We start from the raw sequence: 15,322 nt of genomic DNA, 5'->3' as shown, positions 1-15,322 counted from the left end.
GGTCGCAGGGCTGATAAAATGGAGATGTGGAACGGTTCTTGCCGGCGGGAAAATACCAAAAAAAACCTTTCCTTATAACTCCCTACAGGTAAAGGCACTACAACTAATGCTGTATCACGTTTGACCGCCGACAATATGTGTGGTGTAGTAGTCGACAGAAATCGTTTGAAATTTATGATTATTATTATTTTTCACCAGAGTTCTTATGTTGCTGCCCATATATGTATAGTCATATGCTTGTAATATAAAAATATATATTTGTATGTTGGTACGAACCAGACTATCGGGGGGTACCTAATATGCGGTATTTTCCACGGACGACGTTACTTCTTACTTCACCACAGGTGGCCCCCGTTGCCGTTGCTGCAGTAAAACCCGTACATAGGTACGGTAAACGTACTATTATTATTCTTGTTATATTGAAATGCTCAATGTTAAGGGACCGATTGTCCATATTCATCGGACTCTCGGCGACGACGGTGGCTCAGAAGAGACGATCGTTATGTTATTATACTCGTTCGCGTGCATGCGTTTGTGTATTATTGTACGCAAAACTTCTTATACACAGTGCAGTGAAACGTGTGCATGTGACGTCGACGACGATGGGCCTTGTGCTGTGCGCACAAAAGGATAAACACGTGAAAAATGTGGGTCCGTCGTGGTGCGTTGCAAAGCAGTTAGGCAGTCCCTCTCGAAACGCTTGCAGTGTGTGTACTGTGTGTCTCCCGTGAAAAAATTAATATAGTAATCGTAATAAAAAGAAAAAAAAAAATTCTAAAATATAAAAAGAGAAGACCATTTTTTTTTCTCTTCCTTTTTATTCGTTTTACCTTTGCTTATCTCACCGCCATAATCTGCACGTTATTTCACAATAGCCTTTTCTCTTTTTTGTCTAGTCGTCAACAACTACGTACTATTATTACTACTGCTATACAGTTGCACACATACAATTATATCGCCTAACCGTTGTAGAGGTTAACTTATAGGATGTTTACGTCATGTAGTTCGATTGTGCAGGGTACCCGTATATATTATTTTATTATATACACCGCGTATGATGCATATTATAATATATATGTGTGTGTGAAAAAATGTACGTCTGTACGCGTTCACCATATGGGGTCCCTTATACTTGGCAAACATATACGTATGGTTAAAATACTAATCAATAGATCTCATGATCATTTTTTCCAACCCTTTCTTTCGTTAATGATTGTTATCTCTAAATTGTATAAAGTAGATTTGTGTACATTTTTAACCGCGACAGCCTGAGTTCTGGAAATTGATTTGAAGTAATTTTTATTATTCCCCCCCCCCTCCTCCCGTGACAGGTAAAAAAACACATATTAATATACATTTTGCATAGTTTCAACTGTTCAAACATTATATCCAAAAACTGATTTAAATTTTAATATTAGTTATGAAATTGAAAAATTTAGTCAATCTTGTCTGTTGATTTTCTTGAGATCAAAACAGTTGAAATGTGAATACTACATATCGAAACATTGTATTCGTCAGTAATGTATATTATATAAATATATATCATATATATATATATATATACTTTAAAGTTTATAATATGATATAAATCTATTTGAAATACAAATAATGTTGTAGTATTATTTTTCGATTCACGTATATTAAATTAAGTTCGATTTTAATAACGATTCAACAATAAAGATGCGTACGATTAAAACGATACTACTAGCCATACAGACCATGACCATTTATATCGCGTGAGAAAATATATCGTCCGTTTTGACCGCGGAAGATTATAATCAACCGTGGTTTCGACCAACCCCGTGTTGCGTGGTATCCTAAATAGACCTAAACGAACTCAAGAATCGAACTAGACAGTGGTACAATATAATATTATACCTGTAAACCGCATTATAATCCATATTATTTATAGTGTGCACCGAACAATGCATTTCCTCTCACGATGTAACACGTATTGCTGCGTACAACTCTTTCTGTACATTTGACTCATTATCTGTCTACGATAATGATTTATTTCATATACGGTTTTAACAGGCTAACAATAATAATTATTGAGGAAAAAAAAATATTCTTCAAACCATCATCTCTGTCAGCGGCGTGTGACTTAAACGACGGCGCGTTATACGTTTTGGACAACGTATTATTTATAATAATTTACTTGAGCAAAGACGACGACTGCTGCGTACCTGACTGCTTTTCTATATATTTATACATCAATATACGTGTATATATATATATATGTGTGTGTGTGTGTGTGTGTGTCTGCTTCGGACGATCACATAGAGGACATCACGTCTTTGAACATATCACACAAATGAGATACACGTGAACTTCTTAGTTCTTACACAGTCATCTTATAACAATTGACCTGAAGAAAACGTTAGATTTTTGATGGAAGTTCACCCACCCTTTCCTTAAATGTTTTTTCTCCACGCGCGCGCACGCACACTCACTACAATATGATATTATTAATGTCTAGAGTCAAATGACGTCGTGTTCCTTATCCTTTTCACTGGATTATATTATACTATTTGCCTCCCTATTTACATATCACCAAAATGATTAATGACACTCGTGATAATGTTATTCCAATGAACCCAAAATTGAATATTAATAGTAGATAATAAATATGATATAATAAAATTAGACAGGATTCAAAACATGAAAATGCTTATAAATTTCCAATTGAACGATATCAAAAAAGTATTATTTTATTTTTATTCTATCAATAATTGTGATATAAAAATAAATTTATTCAATCCGAGCAAGACTATATACACATAATTCAATATGTTTTAGCATTATGTTATTTCATTTATTTAATCGATAAAGAAAATACACACTGAAATATAAAAAAATCAAAATAGATACTCTTTTTAGTTAAAAATAATATTAATCTGTAATATCTGCAGAATAATTTTAAACTTACTAATTGAATCGTAAATTATTATTATTTTTTAACCCATACTCTGATATTTAGCACATTTCAATATTATCTAGCTTTGAATCAGTCGAATGTTGTGAAGTGTGGGTATTATTCGTGTAAAAAACATTGAACGAATACAACTAAGATAATTTATATTTAAAAAATAGCCCGTACCTATAATACACATAAAATATTCAGGAGCAATTCTAGATATCACGTTGTATTAATAAATGGTGTTTAAGATTTTTTTTTAAATTACAATAGGTAATCAAAAATACCCTTTCGGGAAAAACAATATATGTAACTAGTAAAATAAAAAACCTGAAAATACCTGTACAATTTCGATATCTCCAGCAAAAAATATTTTGTGAAATTTCATGAAATACAAGTCCCCTGTCCAATTCCATGCAATTTATCTTAATTTATATTGACACGCTGAAGAAAATAATTGTAAATCAAATTGTTTATTTGATTAATGACAAAGTGCTGATGATATACTTGAATTTGTATGTTAACTTGTGATATGATACCGCGGTCTAAGTTATAAACACTAAATGCGAATCGCGAACCATGGTTATAGTGCAGAACCACCGCATACGGCGTCATCACCATTTCTTTCCAAATTACTTTGAAGCCAGTTTTATAAAACAATAGTTAAATTTTTTTTAACGCATTAACCACTTAATTAAAAATTGTTTACAACAATCGAATTTCCTCTTTTGTAGATTTTATTTGATTGCATTTGTATTATGATTACGATTATATATGTATATTTCATTCTCGCAGTCTATTGTGGTATTAATGATTATTTCGAAGTGCGTGTATGTTCACCGTTTCCATTTATTAACAAAAAACTTTGATTGTTGTTATGGGTAAGTTATTTACGAATTTTTATTTTGATTTATATGCAGTAACGACTTCCTAAAATAATCACAGTTGTGGACATGTGGTAAAAGATTATATTGATCTCGATTATCCAACAAAAAATTTTGTTTTTAATGTTAAATACGTAAATTATTATATAATGCTTAACCTCCATATGACCAATATTCGTATTTAGTATACTCGTATATCATGTTTATATTATATACATGTAAATAGCACAACTGGAAATGTATGCTTCAAATACAATTCTATTAATTCAATATCAATAAAATGCAAACAATACATTTAATTAAACTAATAACTGATTCGTAAATTATATCATTACCTATAATATGTAATATACATTTTACAAAGTGATCTAAACACATGTCAAATTTTGAACTGTATTTATTTCATAAATGAACAACATAGCCTGTATGTATTGACAAAAGATAAAAAATAATAATAAAATAAACGTAATAACTTTATATTTTATTTGACAGCGTGTTCATTCCCATCGTTAATATTTAGTGATACACCGGGTTATACAACTTCGGAACGCGTTTCAATAATACTATTGAAACGCGCTCCGAAGTAAATTTAATTATTCATATTTCAAAAGTTTTCGAGTTAATAGATTCCCTGTCAACTATGATACGTATAGATATTTATAAATTTGATTCAAATAACTTTGCAGCAAATATGTACTTGTTTAAGTAATATGTGTGCAGTAGTCTGTGTTTCATCAAAAAATAAACTTTTTTCATTTAATGAACGAAAGTTATAACCCTGCTGTTGCTTGCTTGGGAATAAATTCAAACCCGTTTGGTATCGAAATGCGAGTAAATTCTAGTACAAACGAATTTAGAAATAATTCTTATATCGTGTGTGCACGCACTGCGCCTATCATAATTCTATTATGTTCTGTGTACGTTTCTATTTAACGCGCCTGAAGATCAAACGATGTGTATTGCAGTATACAGGTACGTAATGAATTATTATCAATGTATTACAGTACATTAGTACTAATAATAATTAATGTAACGTTTCGGGTTCTGTTTGGAATCTTAAGTAATTATCATATGCGTGCGCGGAGGCACTGAAACTTATACCTATGGGTACCTGCAGGTAGGGCAACTGCCCTATTTCTAAAAGGGGGGGGAGCTTAATATAAATCATTAATTGGTGAAATTTGCCATTTTAGGCTGTGCAAATAGATCATGAGCCTTTTAACGTTACTTCATTAGTCTATAATCATATAACTATATGTAAGTGACTTGAAAAAAAATTCTGATTTGAGATTAAAACTAAGTATCTAAATTAAAAAAAAAAAAACTTTATTACATCTGAGATTTTAGATTTCAGCGCCACTGTGCGTGCGTCATACATATTGTACGTCGTTCCTCGGACTGGTGTGATTGCATTAGGACGCACTAATGAATGTTATATTATATTAATTTCGATTTCCGCCGTTCGTGCGCATAATGAGGTCGCGCGGTTGCGGCAGTGGCGGCGCTGCATCGTCCCGCAGCGCGGACAAACGTGTGCCGAAAGGTTTTTATTTTGGTTTACCAATATTCTTTTTCCTGAATGTATTGAATGTCCCTCGGATAAAAATCGTTCCCGTTTGATATTACCGAACCCGCACAAACACTAGCGCTCAGCTGGGGGACGTGGGGGGGAGGGGAAGGAAACCGTATCACGAAAACGCGATATTGAATTTCAAATGTAGTCTTACGGTACGGGCACCTGTGCATGTGCATACCATTGTTCTCATTGTCCATGCGATGCATTCGTTTCAGCCGATAAATACAATTCGTTCGTTTCACGAGTGTAGATTCATAGGTTATACGATCTATATTATATAAATATACGTAAAATCACTATAATAATACGGTGTACTGAATTTAAGTACCAGGAAAATTACGATTACAGGTTAGAGGAGCTGCGTACTCGCCGAGTGTGTACCTACTGATATATAAATACGTGCACATGTGTGTGTGTGCGTATGCAATGGCGGTTACAGTAAATTTACCACGTGTATCCAAATTATTAAAATCTGTAGACAGTCAACCGCCGACAAAAGTATTTTTATTTTTTTTCAATATGCAAGAACATTTTTAATAAAATATTAATACGTATTATGTGCACGGCCATTCGAATACACATTTTACCCAACCACCAAAATGAAGTGTGTCCGACGATACATTTGAGGTGTGTACAGGATAGCCGCTACTGCGTGTGTGCGCGTTAGTATTGAAGACCCGACGTCTGTGCACGGTATGTAATACGAACGCTCCGCGTTTTTTACACTGCTTGAACTGAGTTTGGTTGACGTTTTACAGTATCACGGTATTACCATGCTACTTTTACTTTTTAAAAAAATGAATATACAAATCAGGACTCAAAATGGCAAAACAAAACCTAGGTTGGACTATGAACCCTGTACCGTTTTGAGCGTTCAGTGTATTTTTGATTCGTTTAAATCCAGATCGAGTTATATATGTATATATATAATATAGAACATAGTGTTCTATTAATACTTTACATGGTTCGATTATTGCTTAGTAAACCATTGTTTTTTGAAACCGTCGGCTATGGTCGGGAGTCGACTGGAGAGGTAATTATTGAAAATTAAAAAACAAATATTTGCAATTATTTTACTACGAATTTATGAATAGTAGGTTATTGTTTATTTTTATTATTCGTTGTGTTTCAAATTTGGGCGTTTATTTTGACCAAACCGTTCAGAGGAGACTTTTTGAAAAAATGTTAATGGGTCGCTTTTTAAGCACTGTGAGAGTTAAGGGGACCGAGTCCCCTTACGTCCCTCCCTTTGAGCCCAGTTAATAATACATGCCACTATATTTGCGGTTTGTACACGTTCAATATGTTCTCGATTTACTAATTATCAACTTTTCGTAGCATATCAAATAATTTTTTCATATAATCTATAAAAATCAGTTACCACACGGCTGAAAAGTTTTATGAAACAACTTTCACGGTGACGGGTGTTATATTCCATTTTCAGCGTGCGGTGACCCTAAGTGTAACCATACTTTACAGACAACCAGAGTCGACTACTTTAGACGATACAAAATGGTGTACTACAAACGCGGCTAGTGATGTGGGAAAGAAAAAAATTATACTAATCAAGTCGGCCTTTCAGTGTGTTTTTGTCGTCTCAATTTTATACCGACAACGGGACGTCATCGCACGTATATTTTATAGCTTTTTAGGTGTTTACATATACATCAGACTCATACACACACACACACACACACACACACACACACACACACACACACACGCACGCACGCACACACACACACATGCACGCATGCACGATTTCATGATGATACAGCACGTATTGCATTAGCATGAGGTGACCAGGTGACAGACAATGTTCATGTGTCTATAAATTAACGGTGATATGCAAGCGAATAACTTTGTTACTGGTCCGAAATTTATACGCTCGTTGGGTACGCCATATCGTTTGGTGTCCCCCATGTGATACGTGCCATCATCATTCTGTGGTGAAATCTCCAATATACATTTCATGCACTTCCGTACTCTACATTTTAGCCACCCTTCACTTCTTAGCCATCGCGAGAGGCTAGAATAGTGGGCATGAGTTGCGAGTGATGATATAATCACTCATTCACTCTCGATAAAGCAAGCACGGGGGGATTCATAAACAACATTGCATTCATAATACTGTATGGATTATCAATATTTATAATTAGGGCTGGGATTTTAATGTCCTTAAAAATTGCGAAAAATGACCTTAAAATACTCATAAAATGCATTAAAATATGTCTTTAAAATGTATTAAAGATAGTTTAAAATTTAAAAGAATTAAATTACATGTACATAAATATTTTATTTTACTTTATATATTAATAAATAAAAAAATATTCTTTATTTTTACACTGAATTACGAGAGCGTTCAGGTTTTCAAATAGCAATCCCTTCCGCCTATAAGTTTTTGTAGATAGAAAAGCTCCTTTCTACATCTACTGAAGTTATAGGTGAGTATTTAAAGTACGTAAAATTTCTCGCTGTAAGATCATTCGGAAATTCATTTTGTGCACTTTCTTGTAAATTTAAAATATTTTCTAAAAATTAACGTAACTTAAAATTATCGAGCTTACTTAACGGAATATTACATGAAAAAAAGGCACGAGTTAAATCTAAAAAGTATTCTGACCTGATATATCGGCAATAAAACTTTGTGACATAGTTTTTTTCTTCTTCAATTTGTTTTCTTTGTTGTACTCCATTTATATGTTTGTCTCTTGATACATGTTGTATGGTAAAAACGTTTTTTAGTATCAACTTTTTTATTGCATACCTTAAATAACAACGCTAATCCGCCGGTAAAAAAATCTATAATCTATAACCTTTAATTCTAAATTCAAAAATGCCAAAAATGACTTAAAAACTCTTAAAATGCCTTAAAAAATGGAAAAAATTACCTTAAAATCAAAAACGGTCAAAAAATGCAAAAAAATGCAAAATTAAATTTCTTATTCTTATTTAAAAATACCTAAAATATATTTGTAACAAAACGAGCATCGTACAGAAAGCTTCAGAAAAAAATGTAAAGTGCATCGAAATCCCAGCTCTATTTATAATCAATATTAATATACATATTATGTAACTTCAATTCGTTAACATATTCTTAACCGTATAGGTTTTCGGTCACTATACAAACATCATCAATTTTTTTTTTTTTTTAAACACTCGTATAATAAATACGATTTAAAATCTATATTTACTATTTATGCGTCATAATTTATCAATAATTAATCAGCAGTATGTCTAATTTTTCATTGATATAGAGCAAGTAAATATCTTGAAGATACAAAACATTTACCTAACATTAATGTCATATAGGTTAGGTAACGCTTTTATGGCTACTTCCGAATGCATGAAGCTATAAGTTGTATTATTAACTATTTACACAGCACACGTCGTTTTCCGGAATTCAAATTTTTCACGTGATCGATTTTCGAGTAAAATATGATACATTTTAATTTTTTCCATTCTTGATCAATATTTTTCTTTCTCATTTAAATTGACCACAAATTTTACGTCGAATCATTATATTAAGTTTAAAAAATCCTTTTTTTTTTTTTTTAACCGATCAACTAACTGCTTAATTTCTTGAACATCGTGGTTTTATAATTTAAACCATACCTATCTTGTAGGTTCATGATTAAAAATCTTTCCAATGATAGCTTAAACCTCATTTCAAATTAAACACTGTATAAAGATTTAAAAATAACTACAATAAACTTACATACATTTTGGTACCGTACAAAAAACACGATACAATCGAAAACTTTTAGTTTCAGCGCTTTCCTCTTTGTGCATTCGCAATTGACGGTTAGAACAACAGTAGTGTCACAGGTCAATTTTCACCGAATCATGTAAAATGATCACTAAAAATGTTTTTTACATCCATGCAACACACAAAGTCATAGTCGTTAATTATTACTCACGTACACATAACAAATGAATAACCGCAGTCGTACGTTGTATTAGGTCTAATTTAAATTAAACAAGCTAATTGTAACGTTCGATTAACATTTCATTGTGTGTTCAAAATATTTTTATGCTTGATGAACATGAAATCTGAATTCATACATTGGTCGTTATATATTATATTTTAAACTTGATTAAACATGTAGCTGACATATTATAGTAAAATTGTATTTACTCTGTTACATCTATTTCAATACAATTTGACTGGTATTTGAAATCGATAGCCGATTTATTCGAGTGAAATATAGTATTATATATGACACACTAACTATGAACGTTAAAACGTTATTAGCTATCGGTAACGTCTTATAATTTTCACTGCGTATAATTACAACTGGGAAACCCAATTAATAAGTAGTAGACCGTTAGAATATGTCACATTGCTTCATACTACGATTGTAGTTACACGATAACCATACAACAAACGCATATTATAGTAAATTCATTTTGATAATAATTATAATTGTATAGGCGCGGAACGATATTCCACTGTCCGTTGGTTAACCACTGCATTTAGGTACCTAGTAAATTACAATTTTATACCGTTTGATAATAATATCGCACACGTGCATCGTTTGGGCGATAAATATTTGTTTCTCTCCCCGTAGTTTGTTATTCTTTCAAGGAGTTAATTCCAAGGCCAGGTGTTCGGAAGTCAGGATATAGTGTTGCGTACATCGTATACATAAATATATACACATGTGACGTGTTTTGGTACGTAAATCGTGTACACTTATTAGCTACTATAAATATAGGAGTTTAGATATGCATTATATCCATGTAGGGGATGTTTAACGTTAATTTGAACCTCATATGCAAAACAGACTTTTCATTCAATATGCGTGTGCTTGTTTACATTCCGCCTTATGATACGAGACAATTTATGATTTATTCAAATCGGTTAAATATACATTACCTGAGTTGGTTCGAGAAATATTTATCATTTATCATTTAATACGATTTATATGCGAGTCTAGTATTCTTAGGATGTTATTTATAATTTGCTATTATTATTACCTCGGTAGTTCTTGAAGGGGGTCTTCAGGGGAGGTGAAAATATTTTGCATGAACACATACGTTTCACTATTTTTTCATTCATTGATGGGTCTAGAGAAATGATAAGAAGTTTTTTGTGTGCTGTGAACCTCATGCTTTAACAAAGTTTCATCAATAAAAAAAATTATTTATAATAAATATTTTACATTTTTATGTCTAGAGTTACTACGTACTTTCGTATTTAAAGGAACGAAGTAAGGCGGGACTTTCCCACGATATACAAAGTATCTACCACTGTCTTGATCTTAGTCTTTGAATCTAATGATATACATTTATATTTTGTTCAATTATAACAGATTTTTGAATGTGAGTAAAGAAATATGCAAACTTTTGTTTCTTGCTACGCACCTTTTTTTATTCACATGAAATTTAAGGTTTCGTTATTGTTGGTGAGGTCCAATAAAAAATACATACGCCTAAAAAAAAAATCCAATAATTACAAATGCATATTATGTTAATATAAACATCAGATTTAAAAAGAATTTAAACCATGTGCATAATACTTAAAACAGTTTTATGTGTGATTTTAAAGTTTTTTTTTTTTTTTAATGCACGTTTTTATTTTCCTTCATTATGAATTCAACGATTAACATTGTAAATAATTATTTTTAAAAATGTGTAAATATTTATGTAGGAATGAATTTGAACAAATTATTTTGGGTGATTAAATTTGGTAATCACTATAAAAAATGGACTATTAACTTTTTCTGCGCAAAGAGTATATTCTGTGTGCAGAATACGTATAGAAAAGGTCAGAGGGGTTGAAATGTGATGTAATCGAAAAAATGTCGTTCCAAAACAGTGTTCGAAATCATTCAAGTGGCTAAAGCGGATTCTGACGATTTAAAAATATAGAAATGGTTTTTAAGTTCTTAGCTTTCAGAGGTGTTTAGAGTGAACACTTTTAGCTTATATAAACATTTCAACTGTCGGATGGATTCATTTTTTAGTATAAACTTTTAAAAAAGTTCACGAATGTCTTGTAAAGCTTTAAGAATAACACTGTACGAATGCTACGATATAATTGAATATATTTTTTTATTACTATAATTCTTTTTAACGTTCACGTCCGTATTACGCCGTCGCCCAGGGAATATCCCTGCAGCGAAGTGCAAATAAAATGTGTCGTCGAAAAGAATTTACTCGTAACCTTCCAGAGTATATTTTTCTGTTATATAAACAAGTCAAAACACTAATTAAAAGGGTTGCCACTCTTAATCCACGACCGTTGTTTTCCGAGTAACAAATGTAACGCGTGCGTACTTGTGTGTGTGTACTGCGCATGCGTTCAATAGTTGACCGGTGCGCACGCGCGTTTCAATAGAATTTTTCGACCAAAAAAGGAAATGCTAAACGTATAACAACTCAAAAAAAACCCCCCCCCGGCCAAACTTCGAAAGAATGGTTTAATTTAAATCAGAGGCATTTGGTACAGGTTGAAACGGTTTGATTTGCACGGTGCAGAACAGGATTAAATAAAAGGTACCTATCATATTTTATAGTCCATTATGTACACGTCTTGCATCATCCTGCAACAATTACTGCGACTCAGCGCCGTCTCTCGGTATTACATATACACATTTATATATTCGGACATGCAGGTAAAAAAAAAAAAAAAAATAATAATAATAATCTTGAAATGATAAAATCCTCATAGTACAATATAATACTATATAAATTGGGCCGTCATTGAGGTCTCCGTTTAGGTACGGAGCAACCGACGTCGTTCAGTGGAATGTCCAACGAGACGAAAATAATCGAATGGTTTTTTCCCCCTTATACTTTTCTCGGTTTTATCGGGTCGTGTCCATCATACGATTCCTTTATGTGTGTGTGTGTGTAAAAATATAATACTTACGTGTACGTGTGGGCGAACAGTGCGTCTTCACGCGTGCCTTTATCGGTTTTATCACTATTATACGCCAATCACCTGTGCAGTGTTCAGTGAATTAGGTTTTTTTTTTCATCTCGAAACAACGGTGTATTGCAACTCGGCTATATTCACAAATGATAAAACGAATTTCACGTACTCCAGTGTGTCCGCGTTCCGGAGCGCAGTGTACAACTGTTATCCGTGCGCGGACCAGGAGTAAATAAATATATTTTTTTATATGTTTCATTAGGTATTTTATTTTACGTGGACATAATAACAGTAACAAACGGAGATGATTGCGGATTGTTACAATAATATTACACAAAGGTCCGACGCATTGTACAGGACCGTTGTGTTAGTAGGTAGGTACTTACGAGTTTTGTCGTTCGAATTATTAATATTATTTCGTTGGGCAAATACGATAGCGAAAAGTTATGTCAATATAACGTAATAATAATAATACGCGTTAACGTACCATGTTTTTGAACAGTCTTGACATGTGAAATGTAATTTTTAAAAATCCATTGACCCGTCGTGTTTACACCACCTCTAGTGAAATTTCACGAAAAATAGAAGAGTTCCGTGTTCGTAAGATGTTATAGTGTTTAGTGCCATGTTTACGAGCACCTACACGAAAACGGTCGAATGGTGCACGTAGTCCTGCAGATAACAATTAATAATGAATACTTGGCTGTTTTCATTCCCCGGATGCACTATTGGCATGAACAATAACGGTTAAAGTGATCCGTATTTGTTATATGTATCGGTACCTATAAGCTTATGTTTTGGAAAGAAATGAAAATCGAAAGAGGACTGTGTTTGTCATGTCTTCCATACACACACGTACGTATGTATTTATATTTTTTTATAGTTCTGCTGATTTAAATGTTCTTTGTACTTAAATTTAATGCCATATCGAAATTACTATTTATTGAGAAATTCAAAAGAACGTATATACACATACACAGTATGTCGGTAAATAAATATACATTGTTGTGATAAAAAATTAAAAAAAATTTACCATATGAAATACGTTTGGAAAAAATATTTGGATCCCTCAGTTAATGCTATGAATAACGACGATTCATGAATCGTCAATAGTCGAAATAATGTTATAACATATAATATATATATTTATATAAATAATATTTTATTTCAAATATATAAATATTAAAAGCTCCCATACTGTGATAGGATATAATGGTATTTTTTTTTTTACTTTGAAGTAGAATCAATCTGAGATGAAGTAACGTAAAAAATATTTTCATGTGCGTTCTTCGTCTTTAGAAACTCGAAATATAAAAGAAAACTGTCCTTCAGCAATTCGTTTACTTGAAATGTCTTTAATTCCAAAATTATAATAGCGACGCTGTATATGCAATTAAAATGTATTTGTGAGCATAAATGAGGTTGCTAATATAGTTCGAAGTTCGTACGAACAATATTATTGTACTTTGTATAGCATTGTTAATCAAACGATTGAATAAATATACAAGTTAAATTAAGATTAAAACCGTCTGTTTGCCTCAAAGTAAATTTAACTTTCCAAGTCTATGTAAGAGATATTTCTAGGGATTCGGTTACAAACAAGATATCGAGAAATTAAATTTGATTTTACATTTTCATTAAGTTTTCAATGGAAATATCACTTCAAATAGTAAATTCTACCCACCGAGATAAGCAGAATTTCAACTCGGTTAATGTCATCGATTATTTAACTAATATTGCGATTATTAGAGTATGATTTGATCTAATATAATAATATTATGTTTAAAATGAGTGAAAAATATTTGAATTTCAAGAAGAAAAAATCTTATATAATATTGACATCAGAATTAGAAAATTTTTTAAAGAATATAAAATGTCAAGTCTTGTGTAGAACATTTTGTTGAAAATATTGGATTCTAAGGTTATTAGTATTTTAACTTATTGGAATTGCGTCAGTCCTTTGGACTTGCTCCAAAGTATCAACAATTCATTTGTAAGTCATAACAATAAAAACCGAAGCACTTTTGGCTCGATTGTTTCATAAATGTTGGATTGTCACGAGTTTCAAGGTTTATAAACTGTTTTACAAATAATGTACTTATGTTGATGTTTTCAATAATACGGAATTATTTAAAGAATTCGACGACTATTTGGTGTTATAATACGATATAATTCGATCAATAAAAATTAATATTGGGTTTTGCACTTTTCAAACTACCGCTTTCGAAATTTCGATTATTTCTAAAATAATGACACCGCCGGCTATTGTGTTTTCTATAATGTTTGTAAAACCTTAATGAACAAATAATATTGTTGCGAAAGTATAATTACTATGTATACGACAATAGCGTAGCACTTTCAATGCATCCATTTACTTAATAATTATAATACGTACTACACTAGTTTTGTGTGTACACGAATATTCTGTTACCAGAAAGATTTGTATTTCGAACAGAAATTTTGAAGTCTAAAGTCTGAGCCACAGCGACCGGGAAGCGATTACATATGTCACGAGAGGCTTACGGATGCGCATTTTTTAATGATTATCTGAATTTACAGTATTTCGGTGATGGAATAACAGATTTTTAGTGCACATTCACTAATATACACGTATGTTTCTAGTCGGACCCGTGAACTGGAACGTTCCAACTTGATTAAATTGTAAACAGTTTGAAAGATTACAGGTTAGGTTAGTAAAGTATTATTACGTATTATTATTATATTTTTATATATTTTGTGTCGAAAACACGTCGAGAAAAATAATATTTACATGCGTGCCCATCGTAACATAAGTGCTGCGCCCGGTTAATCAGAATTATAGAATATTTTTTTACGCTCACAGTTTTGAACACAAACACTTCCGGCGATGCACTACGAACGGGCCGTGTCCGTTTACAATGGGACAATAGAAAGAAAAAAAACGTCATAATTGTCCATCCTCGTAGACATTCGGTGCACAGACGGACGGGACTTCACTGGCTGTCACACGTTATATTATACACGTGGACGTTTACACAGGTACGGGCAGGTATGAAGCCGGTTAGCCCCGGTAGGTTCGACGTATA

This window comes from Sipha flava, unplaced genomic scaffold (assembly GCF_003268045.1).
Source record: "Sipha flava isolate LNK unplaced genomic scaffold, YSA_version1 111_pilon_pilon, whole genome shotgun sequence".
NCBI classification, from domain to species: domain Eukaryota; kingdom Metazoa; phylum Arthropoda; class Insecta; order Hemiptera; family Aphididae; genus Sipha; species Sipha flava.
This window is presented reverse-complemented; position numbering follows the sequence as displayed.